Below are 12,235 nucleotides of genomic sequence, written 5' to 3'. Positions count from 1 at the left end.
AATAGTTAATAGTAATTTAACTATAGTCAGATATATATTATATATATAGTTAGAAGATTATATAGTATATATATATATATATATATATATATATATATATATATATATATATGTATGCTTATTCACGTGAGTTTTATAACAAACTTAGGGTTATATATATATATATATATATATATATTATTTTTATTTTCCTTTTTCCTTATATTTTTCCTTAAGGCAGACTTAGGGTTTGATTTGGATTAGGGTAATATTGGATTAGTATATATATAATAGTATAGGTCTGTGGGAGGCTAGATTTTCATATACGTGATATATTTTATACTTAGAGGCAGAGAGATACAGAGAGGAAAACGTGAGGAAAAAGAAGGAGGCTTTGGCCAAGGGTTCAAGGTCAAACCCTAGGAGGAAGAAGGAGAGGCTGTTCGTGGGGTTAAAACCGAGCAGCAAAAGGTTCGAGGGCAACCAAGGTCGCCGGAATCAGAGGAAGAACACAGAGAAGGAGATTTGGGATTTTCAATCTGAAATCCTAAGGAAAGTTCTTCTTTTACTCTCTCCCTTTGATCTGTGTTTTTATACATGCCTAGGATATTCCCGGAGACTTAAACAATTAAACTGAAGTATTATGCATGCTTAATTGAACTTAAACAAAGGATTGTATATTTTTAGTTTTATATTCTTGTTTTGAATGATTCTGGAATTTTTAATGCATAATTGATGTTTAAGTTTAATCTTTGCATGTTAAAACATCTAAAATAATTTAGTATGGACGTATGAGACTTAGGTTGAAGCTTAGAGGCTTTAACTATGGAGTTTTAGGGTTTACAGAGGCTGAGCAGACGAAGAAGACGACTTCAGCACCAACTCAGCCAACTAAGTTGGGAACTCAGCCTGCTCAGTTGAACCGTGACCTGAATATTTGTTTTAATTGCCCATAATTGTTTTTAAACCTATTTTAATTAAATCTAAATGGGTTAAATGGACTTTGGAAGGTTCTATAATGCATAATACACGTCATGTGCTTAAGGAATTGGATAACACGGAGTTATAAAACAATTTCTTAACAATTTATGCATACTGGTTTTGGCTATGGAAAATTAAATTGCTTGGATTTATTTTAGCAATTTTATTTCAGTGATTATATGTTTCAAATCATGTATCAATGGAAAAATATGCATGTCCAATCTTATATTTTTGTTATGCTTGTTAAGGATTAAATTGATGTTTAAATTTCAATATTTGTCGCATCAATTGTTGGACTGAAAATATAAGCATGATAATTGGCCAATGTTATTATGCTTGCTATGGAATTAATTGATGTAAACATTTATCCATGTTTTGTCAGTTATATGAATTCTGTGGATTAGTTGGTATTTGCATTCATTATTTATTTTATCAACTGCTGGATGGATGGATTGTATGCACCGGTATGGGACGGTGGCATACTAGGGACGGATTAGTTTCAAAATACTATATCATACCTATATCGGAATAAGGGAACGGATTATATGAATAAAATCCTACTTATAATTAAGTCAAAGAAGTTACACAAGCTGAATGACTAATTAGATTACTTGTTATTTATGTTAAGTCAAAGAAGCTGCACAAGCTGAATAACTAACTGGACTTACCTAAAAGGGATAGGATGGACTTTAAATATATTTTTATAATACCGTGATATGAGCTTGAGTCTCAGGATCGACGGTTAGGGAACATATATGTAGTAGGATGAGTAGCTGGCTATGATGGTAGAGGTATACCCTATTAGGCTTAGGTACTCATGCCCATTCAGGTGCGTTTTGCATGTTGCCTTCTATTCAGGTTGAAACTCCCTTTGTAGTCCAGTGAGAGTCCCTTAGTGTGGATATATCTATGTATGGACTATATAGCTATTGTTGAGTTGAATAGGATGTATACGTGTATTGGATCTCTGCTTGGACTGTAATAGAGTAGAACTTGTTTGTGGATCTGACCCATCATTATTTTTCAGGTGTTCGTCAGGAGTAGAGGTTGTTCGTCAAGAGTAGAGGTTGTTCGTGCTGAGCAGGGATCAGTCTATTTCATTCTTCCGCTTCTATTTTGGAGATTCGTTTATGATTCAGTTTTCAAATAGAGATATTATTCAGTTTGGATTTTCTAGGGGTCCACATAATATGGATTCCCTAGTTGTATTATATTAGAGGATTAATTGTATCAGAATGATTTATTAATCAATGGAAATTTATTCTGAGGATTAATTATTGGATTATTGTTTTAGTTTCTTTTCAGCAATTTATTTATTCTTTTGTACTCTGTGTTCGTTTGTTACCAATTTGTTTTTGATATCCACGGGTATTCGGCCGTGGGCCTGGCCAACTCGCATTTGGAAATCCGGGAGTATCACACTAATCAAGAACACGTACTGTTTTAAGACGTTCAACCAAGCGAACCAGATTAATTCTAATATTTCCCCATGTGTTTCAGAACTAGTAAAATTCATTATTCATCAACTGACATCAATTTAAGTCATGAATTATGTACAAAGACTGTAAAACAAGAAGTTAACAGTTCATGAACACATATTGATACAGACAATGCAAACATGCGTAATAAATTGATTTTAATCTTTCTCTATTCCTGGACTTGAGTTAGACATGCAAAGAACACGAGCTAAAGGGAAGGAGTTAGGATTAGAACTTGCCTTTTAGGTCTCAATCCGAAACCTTACACCGACGTCTTCCTCAATTCTCCGGCGAACGTTCTGTTTGCCCTCTCTATTTTCTCTATGCCTCCACAATCGTGAATAGGGTTCTAAAACCCTAGGTAAAACCTTAAGACATGTATTTATAGGCCCATAAGGTTACCCTAATTCTAGTCCTAATACTAGACGGGAAAACGAGGTCGGCTACAGGGTGAAGAAAAACCAAAACCCTAACTTAATCTCACTAACGTATTTAAACAATTATAATAAATCAATGAATACTAAATTAAACCATTTAACAATTAATTCAATTAAAGTAAAACAATAAGTTCTATAAAAACAATTAATTCCATTTAATAACACCATTAATCAAGTAATTCAATTAATTAAATAAAACAAAATGCTGCGATTAATCAATTAATTAACAACAAATAAAAGAACCAAACAAATAGCCAAATAACCACATAAGAATGCAAAATTACAATAACCTCAAAATAAACTACCGAGACTATCCTTTAAAATTAGGGGTATTACACTAACATTCTTAAACCATTACTCAATTGTGACCGGATTATACCCTGCTTTTCATGGAATCATCAACAACTATTTTGTTGATCCACACACTGGTGTAACCTTCATTATGAGCAATCACGAGCCTAACTGGTGGTTAGGTGAACCACTGTTGGAGACAGTGGTCAATCACTGTTTGAGCCAAATTGCCTAAAGGGCTTTGTTTGGGTGAATTAATGAAATGGGGGTAGCATGGTAATTTGACTCAAACAGTGAAAAGGTTATTTTGGACAACAAACTATAGTAAACCATAAAAGTTCATGTCCATATCATTATTTTGGTCAACTTTATTTTTTAGAAACTATAGGACTTTGACTACACAATGTTGTAAATATAGGCCCATAAGTACATTTATATGTAAAAGTCCCTTTTATACTCTACTTTTGTCTCAAAATAAATTTCTCTTTTGGAGAATTGTATGACCCACAACAATTCTCCAAAAGAGACATTTTTTTTGGGACAGGTAGAGTAACTAAAATATATTAAATATTAGAAGGCAATATCATCTTTTTCATATTTCTAGTTTCTCACATAGGATAGCATTGTTAAAAAAGAGACTAACTTGTATACGAGGATAAATGGATGTGAGTGTAATTTATCTATAAATTAGAGCCCGTTTGGGATTGCTGTTAGAATGTTATAGTAGAGTTGTTATAAAACTGTTGTTAGTAAAATGCATTTATGCATTTGGTGACACATTATATAAAGCGCACTTTTTATACTTGAAGTACTTTTAAATTTGTTTGGTAATAATGTTGCTTAAAGCACTTTTATTGTTAATTTTACTATATTATCCTCACACTAAACATGTGTTAATTCCCTAATATTAAATATTATAAAATTCCATTGAGTTCAATAATTTATTTTTTATTTTTTTAAATATCACATATTTTGTTTATGATATCGAATTTGTATTGAGTACTAAAATATAAATGAGTTAAACATATTTTAATGATGATTAATTTGTATCTGATTTGGAAGGTGGTTGCAAAATCTTAGGATAATTTAAAATCTTCGTTTGTTACAGAGTCTCCCAATATTGTTTGCTATTTGTTTGTAATAGGGGCAAAATTGCATTTATAAAAAATATAAAGGGATTAAATTGTTTAAAAAAATTAGTTACCTAAAAACATATATCTCTATTCACAATTTTAAAAGTTACAATTCTTATCATCACTTAGGGCCCGTTTGGATCGCGATAACACTATATGTTATGGTTTGGTATAATATGAAAATAACCGTTTTGGTATTGGTATGTTTTTAGTAGTAATCGGAACCATGTTTGGTAATGACTGTTTTGTTTTTGATAATTGTATATCAAAAACATGAAAACGCGTTTGGTAATGTCATGCGTTTTAAGGAATTCGAAAACAAAACACGTTTGGAAGTTAGTTTTGTTGTCAAAAATTCTGAATCAATAACAGGATACCTGTTTGGTAAAGACTGTTTTGTTTTTGTTTTGAATAATTATATATATGAATACAATTAAAAGTTTAAATGTAATAGTCCATTTTTCTTTATAATTAGAGATAATTTGTTAAAATATATATATATATATATATATATTCTGCATTAAAGAGTTAGGAAATTTTTTTTTGAATAAATTTACATGTATAAATAAGATCATATGCGATGTTTATGAGGCACAAACATGATTAGTGGCAGCCAAACTACAAATCTAACTTTGTAATAATCTTTTAATGAGAGGAGATCTTTGCACTCCATTTATCTTTTTCTTTTGGCTTGCACTCTGTTTAACTTTATTTTGTTTCATATATATATATATATATATATATATATATATATATATTATATAAATTCATTATGAATGAGAGAAATCCTTGTAGTTGAAACTAACAAGAAGCAAAGCCAAAACGTTGATCTTCTTGAATTGGTCAGAGTTAAGGTTTGGTGGGCATTGAAGCTTGTGAATTGGTTTACTTCACTGAGATTAGTTTGAAATTTTCTGCTGGAGATCCTTCAAAGTGCTAATATTTTTATTGTTAACTCATGAGACCATTTCCCCTTTTCCTGAGTATTTATTTTGATAACCAACTTCTGAATATTTCGTACAATCTCCAACCATAACTAGAATTGATAAATAGGAATATTATTAGAAGCAAGCAAGCAATCAAGGAAGCTAGACATCACAAGCTAGACATCAAACGACAAGTTTTTTTTTGTACATCACAAACTTAATAAATTGTTGTTGCACCATTCACATATATACTTGCACATATAGGGAGCTAGACATTCCTTAAAATTAGTATATGTGTACACACACACTTCATTATACTTACATAAAATGTACACACAACTGAAGATCACTACAATTCATTCCATAAAATGTACACACACTTCTTTATACTTGCATAGGCCTCCATTTGATTAAGTTAGAGATCACTAGCTTCCTGAAGTTGCAGCAACTGGAGAATGCTTCCTATAAATCACACTGGTGCCACTGCCCACAACTTACTGCCATGTCCTTCAACTCCACCACGAAATAGCTGCATTCTACTAAGCCTGAAAAATTGTTATATATTTCACAGTTATATATTTCACATTTTTTCTACTGTTATATATTTCAAAAATCCATTTCAAGTTTAAAAAATCAACCACATGCCTTTTTGGAATCAAAGTTTAAATTCAATTTTTTTTTTCGAAAATCATGCATAGTTTCCCTTTAAAAATGGACATTTCCAAAATTGAACCTAACACAATAAACACAAGGGACACCACCCACAAAATAAATTCAACAAGGGACACCGCCCACAAAATTAATTCAACAAGGGACACCGCCCAAAAAATTAATCCACAAATCCAAGTAAAATTGCTCGTTCTCCTCCTAAACTACTCCAACAGTTACAAGATATATCTAACCTTTTTTCAGGCTAAGTTGCAAATTTGGAATGTAAATGACCTCATGCAAAACCAAACACACGAACAACATTAGAGAAAAATAAAATAACACATGGTAGGAATGAAGTAATTTAATAGTACTAAGCAAGATATATCTAACCTTTTTTTAAGCTAAGTTGCAAATTTGGAGTGTAAATGACCTAATGCAAAACCAAACACATGAATAACATTAAAGAAAAACAAAATAACACATGGTAGGAATGAAGTAATTTAATAATACTAAGCAAGATATATTAACCTTTTTTTAGGCTATGTTGCAAATTTGGAGTGTAAATGACCTCATGCAAAACCAAACATATGAACAATATTAGAGAAAAACAAAATAACACATGGTACAAATGAAGTAATTTAACAGTACTAAGCAAGATATATCTAACCTTTTTTCAGGTTATGTTACAAATTTGGAGTGTAAATAACTTCATGCAAAACCAAACACATGAACAACATTAGAGAAAAACAAAATAACACATGGTAGAAATGAAGTAATTTAACAGTACTAAGCAAGATATATCGAACCTTTTCTTTTGGCTTGACCCCATGCAAAACCAAACACATTTATACCATTTAATACGCAGTTGAAAATATAGCATTTATAGTTCTCACCAGCAAGGTCATCCAAATATATAAAATTAAGTATATATTACATACCAAATGAAACACAGGAAATTAACTAAATACCTATTACATGTCATATATTATAAAAGATTGAAGTTTATCTAACTTCATCTTTCAATAACAACGATAATGAGCAAGAAGAAGACAATCACAATAAACATGATTATGATAGTAAGTCATCCACAACCTAGGAAGAGTATGTACTTCTGTCTACATTGTTCATTTTGAATCATTACAATGACTCTGTCCAAGTCAAATTAAACCTGTTCTTTAACTTGTGCACCTTGGTGCAACTCATCCACCCATATAAATGCATTCATATGTGACTACAAGAAATATAAATTATACAATTAGGAAACAGTAACAGAAATAACACCTAAAAGATAAAAGTCATACCTCTCGAGCTGGACACCTATAAAATTGTCAACCATCATTTTTTGGAGTTCGAGCCCTATACAGATGTATAAGACCTCTACCATATGCACATTGTGGTCGCTCACCTTCAAGCCTATACATAAGTCCGCCTACAAGACTAAAGCATTTAATATTTGATGTCCTAATATAATTAGTTGTTACAGTTATCCATATTGTATGCATGTGACTTTAATTTACGTAATATAATTACATATTACAGTTATCCGTATTAAAATCCTACACAATATTACACACTATTATAATTAGTTATTATAGTGCTCCCAAATTAGGTTGGCAATACGATCACGATAAATATCCATTTGTCGCATCTGTGTATTAGTACCACTAATGACCTCAATAATGTCATCCACATCAGGTTCATTTTGTGAAGTAGAAGATTCAGGGTTTTCACAATAAAAAATTTCATCAGATTCACCTTGGGATCTTATGAAATTATGCAATGTACAACAGGCAATAACAATAAGAACTTGAGTGTCAAAGTGATAAGGGGGCATTTGCTTCAATATAGTGAATCTTATCTTTACCAACCCAAAACATCGCTCTATAATATTCCTCAATGACGAGTGCCTAAAATTGTACACCTCTTCTTTACCACGTGGTCCTCTAGTATGTCTACGATATTCCTGCATGTGGTAACGTTGACCAATTGGCACTACAGCATGGATATGAGTACTATCTATGGCTCCTACACAATTCTTAAAGTATGGGTAAACCTTTGGATTGTTCTTTATCTGTGTAGGAATTTCATTCAAATCCGGGGGAACAATAATCTTAGTCCCTAACTTACAAATTAACTTTAAGACGGCATGAAAGTGATATGAAATTGTGGATGTAGAGTGTTGGAATCTTTCAGCAACGACACGATTCCTTTCATTGTGAGACACGGTAAGTAAGAAAATTACAACTTGTTCTTCTACTATTACAAATGTTGAATCTTTCAATCCTAACAATTTCAACTCACGATTCAAAGCCCTTAAGGTATTGGGGTACATCCGAAAATTTTCATTACATATATCTTCATGTCCATTTAAAATCTCAAATACGTAATCTTCCCCTTTATAACATAGAATCCCTACAACGTTACTTATCAAAATGTTTATGATAGTACTTATATACGGCTGCGATCAATATAAGAATTTCCTTATCATCATCATCATCATCACATGGTTAATATTGCCCTTATATCCATATCTACTATCCTATTTAAGAATAAATAGAAGCAGAAAAAAAGAAATAAAAATTAAACAACTTCATGATATAAGGAAAATGAAAAAATATATAGCAAATAATACAGTTATTCATCAACAATACAAAAATGATAAAAGACAAACCAAATCATACAATTATCTAGCAATAATGTAAAAATAATAGATATAGAAGATAAATAGTCATCCAACATTAATTTAAAAGTAGTAGATAGAGGAATTAAATACAGCTTCCAACAGTAATGTAAAAGCAGTAGATAAGGAAAATTAAATACAATCTTCCAACAGTAATGTAAAAAGAGTTATAAAACAGTCATCCAAAAGTACATAAAAGTAAGATAGCGAACATATCACAGAGGCTAATTCATCACCCACCCAAACCTTCCTCTCATCAGGAATGCGAAGAAATATGCCCCTCCACACCTTGTCCTCACCAATCATCCTTATGATCTTAGCATAATGGGCATCATCAATCCCCATTAATGTGTTGACGATCCTAAGGCAATCCTCAAGCTAGGGATCCATTTATTTTTTACTAGGAGATGTCACTTCAGGCACTTCTTTAAGAATAGATGGTTGACAACTAGAAGATGATTCTACTATGGCTTTGGCAATTTTATCAGCTTTCGCGTTCCCAATATCAGTCAAACATGCCATCACTTGAGACATTGTGGAGGCAAAACTTTCTTTCTTAAGTTTCTTAGCTACAGGTTTGGGAATAGGACTAAGGTCAATAGGTCCTTCTACATTAGGTCGTTCTACATCAGTTGTGTCCGCATTGCCCTCAATGTTATGAATTGTAGCTTCATGTGTTGCCACTTGAGACATTATTAGCACTTTGTGAGGTTTGGGTGCTTTAGTAGAAGGATGAACATGCTAATCAATAACATGTGTATCCCCAAAAATCCTTACCATCTGCTCATAATTCTTACACTCCTGTTTTTTTATTGTTCATCAAACCCTTTTAATACTAAATCACTGATTAGTAACTCTATGTATGGTAAATAGACACGTATTGAAATACTAACATCGCACAATCAAACCCATCTTTCAACTTCCAACTCAATCATCCCAGTTTCACTGTTGTCCCTACACCAATCTCAGTTAATATTTGTTTGCAATCTTTGTATAGTGCTCTGATATTATTGAATTTTTGTCTGCATTGGTCCTTCGTGTACTTCTTTCCAGTTTCCACCAACATTGCGTCCATAATATGTGTCTACTCAATTGGATTAAAAGTCGTGCCTGTACGATTTCCTTTTCCAACCTCTTCCTCCATCAAGAGCATGAATTTCTCTTGATGGGCATCATACCAAATAGCGGCATCAGGTCCTCACCATTCTCAGCATCAAAAGAATGAATGTCTTTTTATGGATATTGGTCAACATTATCATTGTTCATATCCATCTGATTATTATTAAGTAAATTTAACAGTTTAGTAAATTGTTTATATAATTCTAATTTTTAAGTCATAATTTAATGCTACTATATTATATAAGAATTAAAAATATAAATAAAAAATTAAAAAAAAATTCAAGGAAGTCCTAACCCCTAAAACATGTTCAGATGATACAAGTCTTTATTGACTTATGAAACAAAACATGCCTTGTTAAATGTTTTAGAGACAAATCTAACATAACCTTGAACTCCAAAAATGTCAATTGTGATATTAAATATGAGCCTCCCAGACACAAGCACAAAACAAGTGTATGAATTGAAATTACTAAGTTTATTACAACGTATTTGCCTATGCTTATTACTAATTTTTATTCAACATGTATATAAATGTGTTCCCGACATCAATTGGTCTTGTGTCAACCCCCCACAATATGTTACACAAATATTTCAACAATAGGAGAGGCTTTCTCAAGCCTTAATCAGACTTAACAACATCAAACATGCATATATATATATATATAGACAACAATAAATCATATGAGTGACACACAATTATATCACAAATTAAAATTGAAATAGAGCCCCCAAATTAAAACAAAATAGGAACAATAAATCATATGAGTGACACACAGTCAAGTTTTCATGACATTTTCTTCTTAAAATTATATATATCAGATGCCAATTAGATCCTAAAGCGAAATTTACAATTAACGGCATATATAGACTCAACTTCCATTAATATAATGCCGATATATAATTAATAATGATAAAATTTTTCTATTCGCATGATGTATTCATATTCGTTACTGAAAAAGGATAATAGTTTTAAAACATTTGAGTGCTATAGCTATTCTTCAATACAGATCACTACATTGCAAAAAGGGAAAAAATTATTAGATCCCCAATTTTGGAGCTGTTTATTCAACTTTATATGGATCTATTAACCAATTTTGATTAACATTTATAATCAAGACATTCAAGCAAAAAAATCAAGAATCTTATCTATTGAAATTGATGTATTTTCAGTCAATTGAAATATTTATTCCAATCTGTAATCATATCTATTATAAAATTAATACTACCTGTAATTTGGTTTAGACTGAGCTCTTCAGTTGTCTTTACATGAACTATACGCTTATAGTGTGTAACGTTTTTTCCTAACAAATTGCATATACAGTTAAAAGATACTATGGTTCTGCTATGGTACGTAGACTATTGGTTCATAAGACCACCTATTTTATTGTTCTGGTGCCTAAAACCAAGGTTACGTCTCACAGACTCAATGGCTTGTACAAAAATATGGATTGCGAACAGATAATTAGAGGCATATGCGATATATAACAGCTAAAATGAAACAGCTTTTAACAATAAAGGCAAAAATATTGACCTAGGGTTTCAGAGAACCACCTATTTTACTGTTCTGGTGCCTAAAACCAAGGTTACGTCTCACAGACTGAACGGCTTGTACAGAAATATGGGTTGCGAACAGATAATAAGAGGCATATGCAATATATAACAGCTAAAATGAAACAAATTTTAACAATAAAGGCAAAAATATTGACCTAGGGTTTCAGAGAACCACTTATTTTACTGTTCTGGTGCCTAAAACCAAGGTTACGTCTCACAGACTGAACGGGTTGTACAGAAATATGGGTTGCGAATATATAATAAGAGGTATATGCGATATATAACAGCTAAAATGAAAGAAATTTTAACAATAAAGGCAAAAATATCGACCTAAGGTTTCAAAGAGAAGAGAAATACCTTCGATGTGCTGGCCACTAAGCTAGGGTTTCAGAGAGTAGAGAGAAACGATAGGAAAGCCGATACCGAGTTGAAATTGGTCTTTCTTTTTGAAAGATTTGCAGACTACCAACCCCGATCTGCAAGAATAAAAAGAGATGAGAGGCGCAAATGGAAGGAGGTAGCTGGTGGAGGAGCTCTGCTAGATCGGTGGTGTGTATGGCATAATTTAAGAAAATCGACAACACCCAACCTTCGTTTCAAAGGAATCGCCCCTCAGTCGCCTCCGGAGTGAAAAAACGAAGAGAGAGAAATATTTTGTAGAAACGAGCTAGGGTTTATAAAATTTGGTCTTATATGTGATATGCCGCTACAGTATAACTTGATAGTGGTTTGGATCGGCTGTTTTTGGTTTGGGCTTTTGGTATGGCCGCTACAGTGTTGAAAACACCCAATATCACCATTTTTGTGATATGGGATTTGCCCTAAATCTCAAAATGATATGGACTTGTTCAAAAACATATTAGCCAACACCAAACGAGATATGGACCCAAAACTAAAACACCAAAACCAAAAACATTTTGGCTTTCCAAACAAGCCTTAAAGGCGCAATTTTTTGAAATGAAAGTGCTTTTTAGCAGTGTGATAATACAAAGTGCTTTTCTTGAGATAT

At 32.1% G+C, this 12,235-nt stretch overlaps 1 long non-coding RNA gene across 1 annotated transcript; it reads right to left on the bottom strand.

Moving 5' to 3' along the window:
- Positions 1 to 5,408: 5,408 nt before the first annotated feature.
- On the bottom strand, positions 5,409 to 12,085 carry LOC132274449 (uncharacterized). Its single transcript, XR_009470425.1, has 5 exons — positions 11,816 to 12,085; positions 11,584 to 11,702; positions 6,405 to 6,582; positions 6,128 to 6,306; positions 5,409 to 5,770 (listed from the first exon to the last, which is right to left on the bottom strand). It is a non-coding gene; the product is annotated as an uncharacterized LOC132274449 (long non-coding RNA).
- Between the last annotated feature and the right edge of the window lie 150 nt (positions 12,086 to 12,235).

Source organism: Cornus florida, unplaced genomic scaffold (genome assembly GCF_030987335.1).
Source record: "Cornus florida cultivar Cherokee Brave unplaced genomic scaffold, ASM3098733v1 CherokeeBrave_3.0.0_Hap2_Chr09, whole genome shotgun sequence".
Classification (NCBI taxonomy): domain Eukaryota; kingdom Viridiplantae; phylum Streptophyta; class Magnoliopsida; order Cornales; family Cornaceae; genus Cornus; species Cornus florida.
The sequence above is the reverse complement of the archived record's forward strand: the minus strand, read 5'-3'. Positions and strand labels throughout refer to the sequence as shown.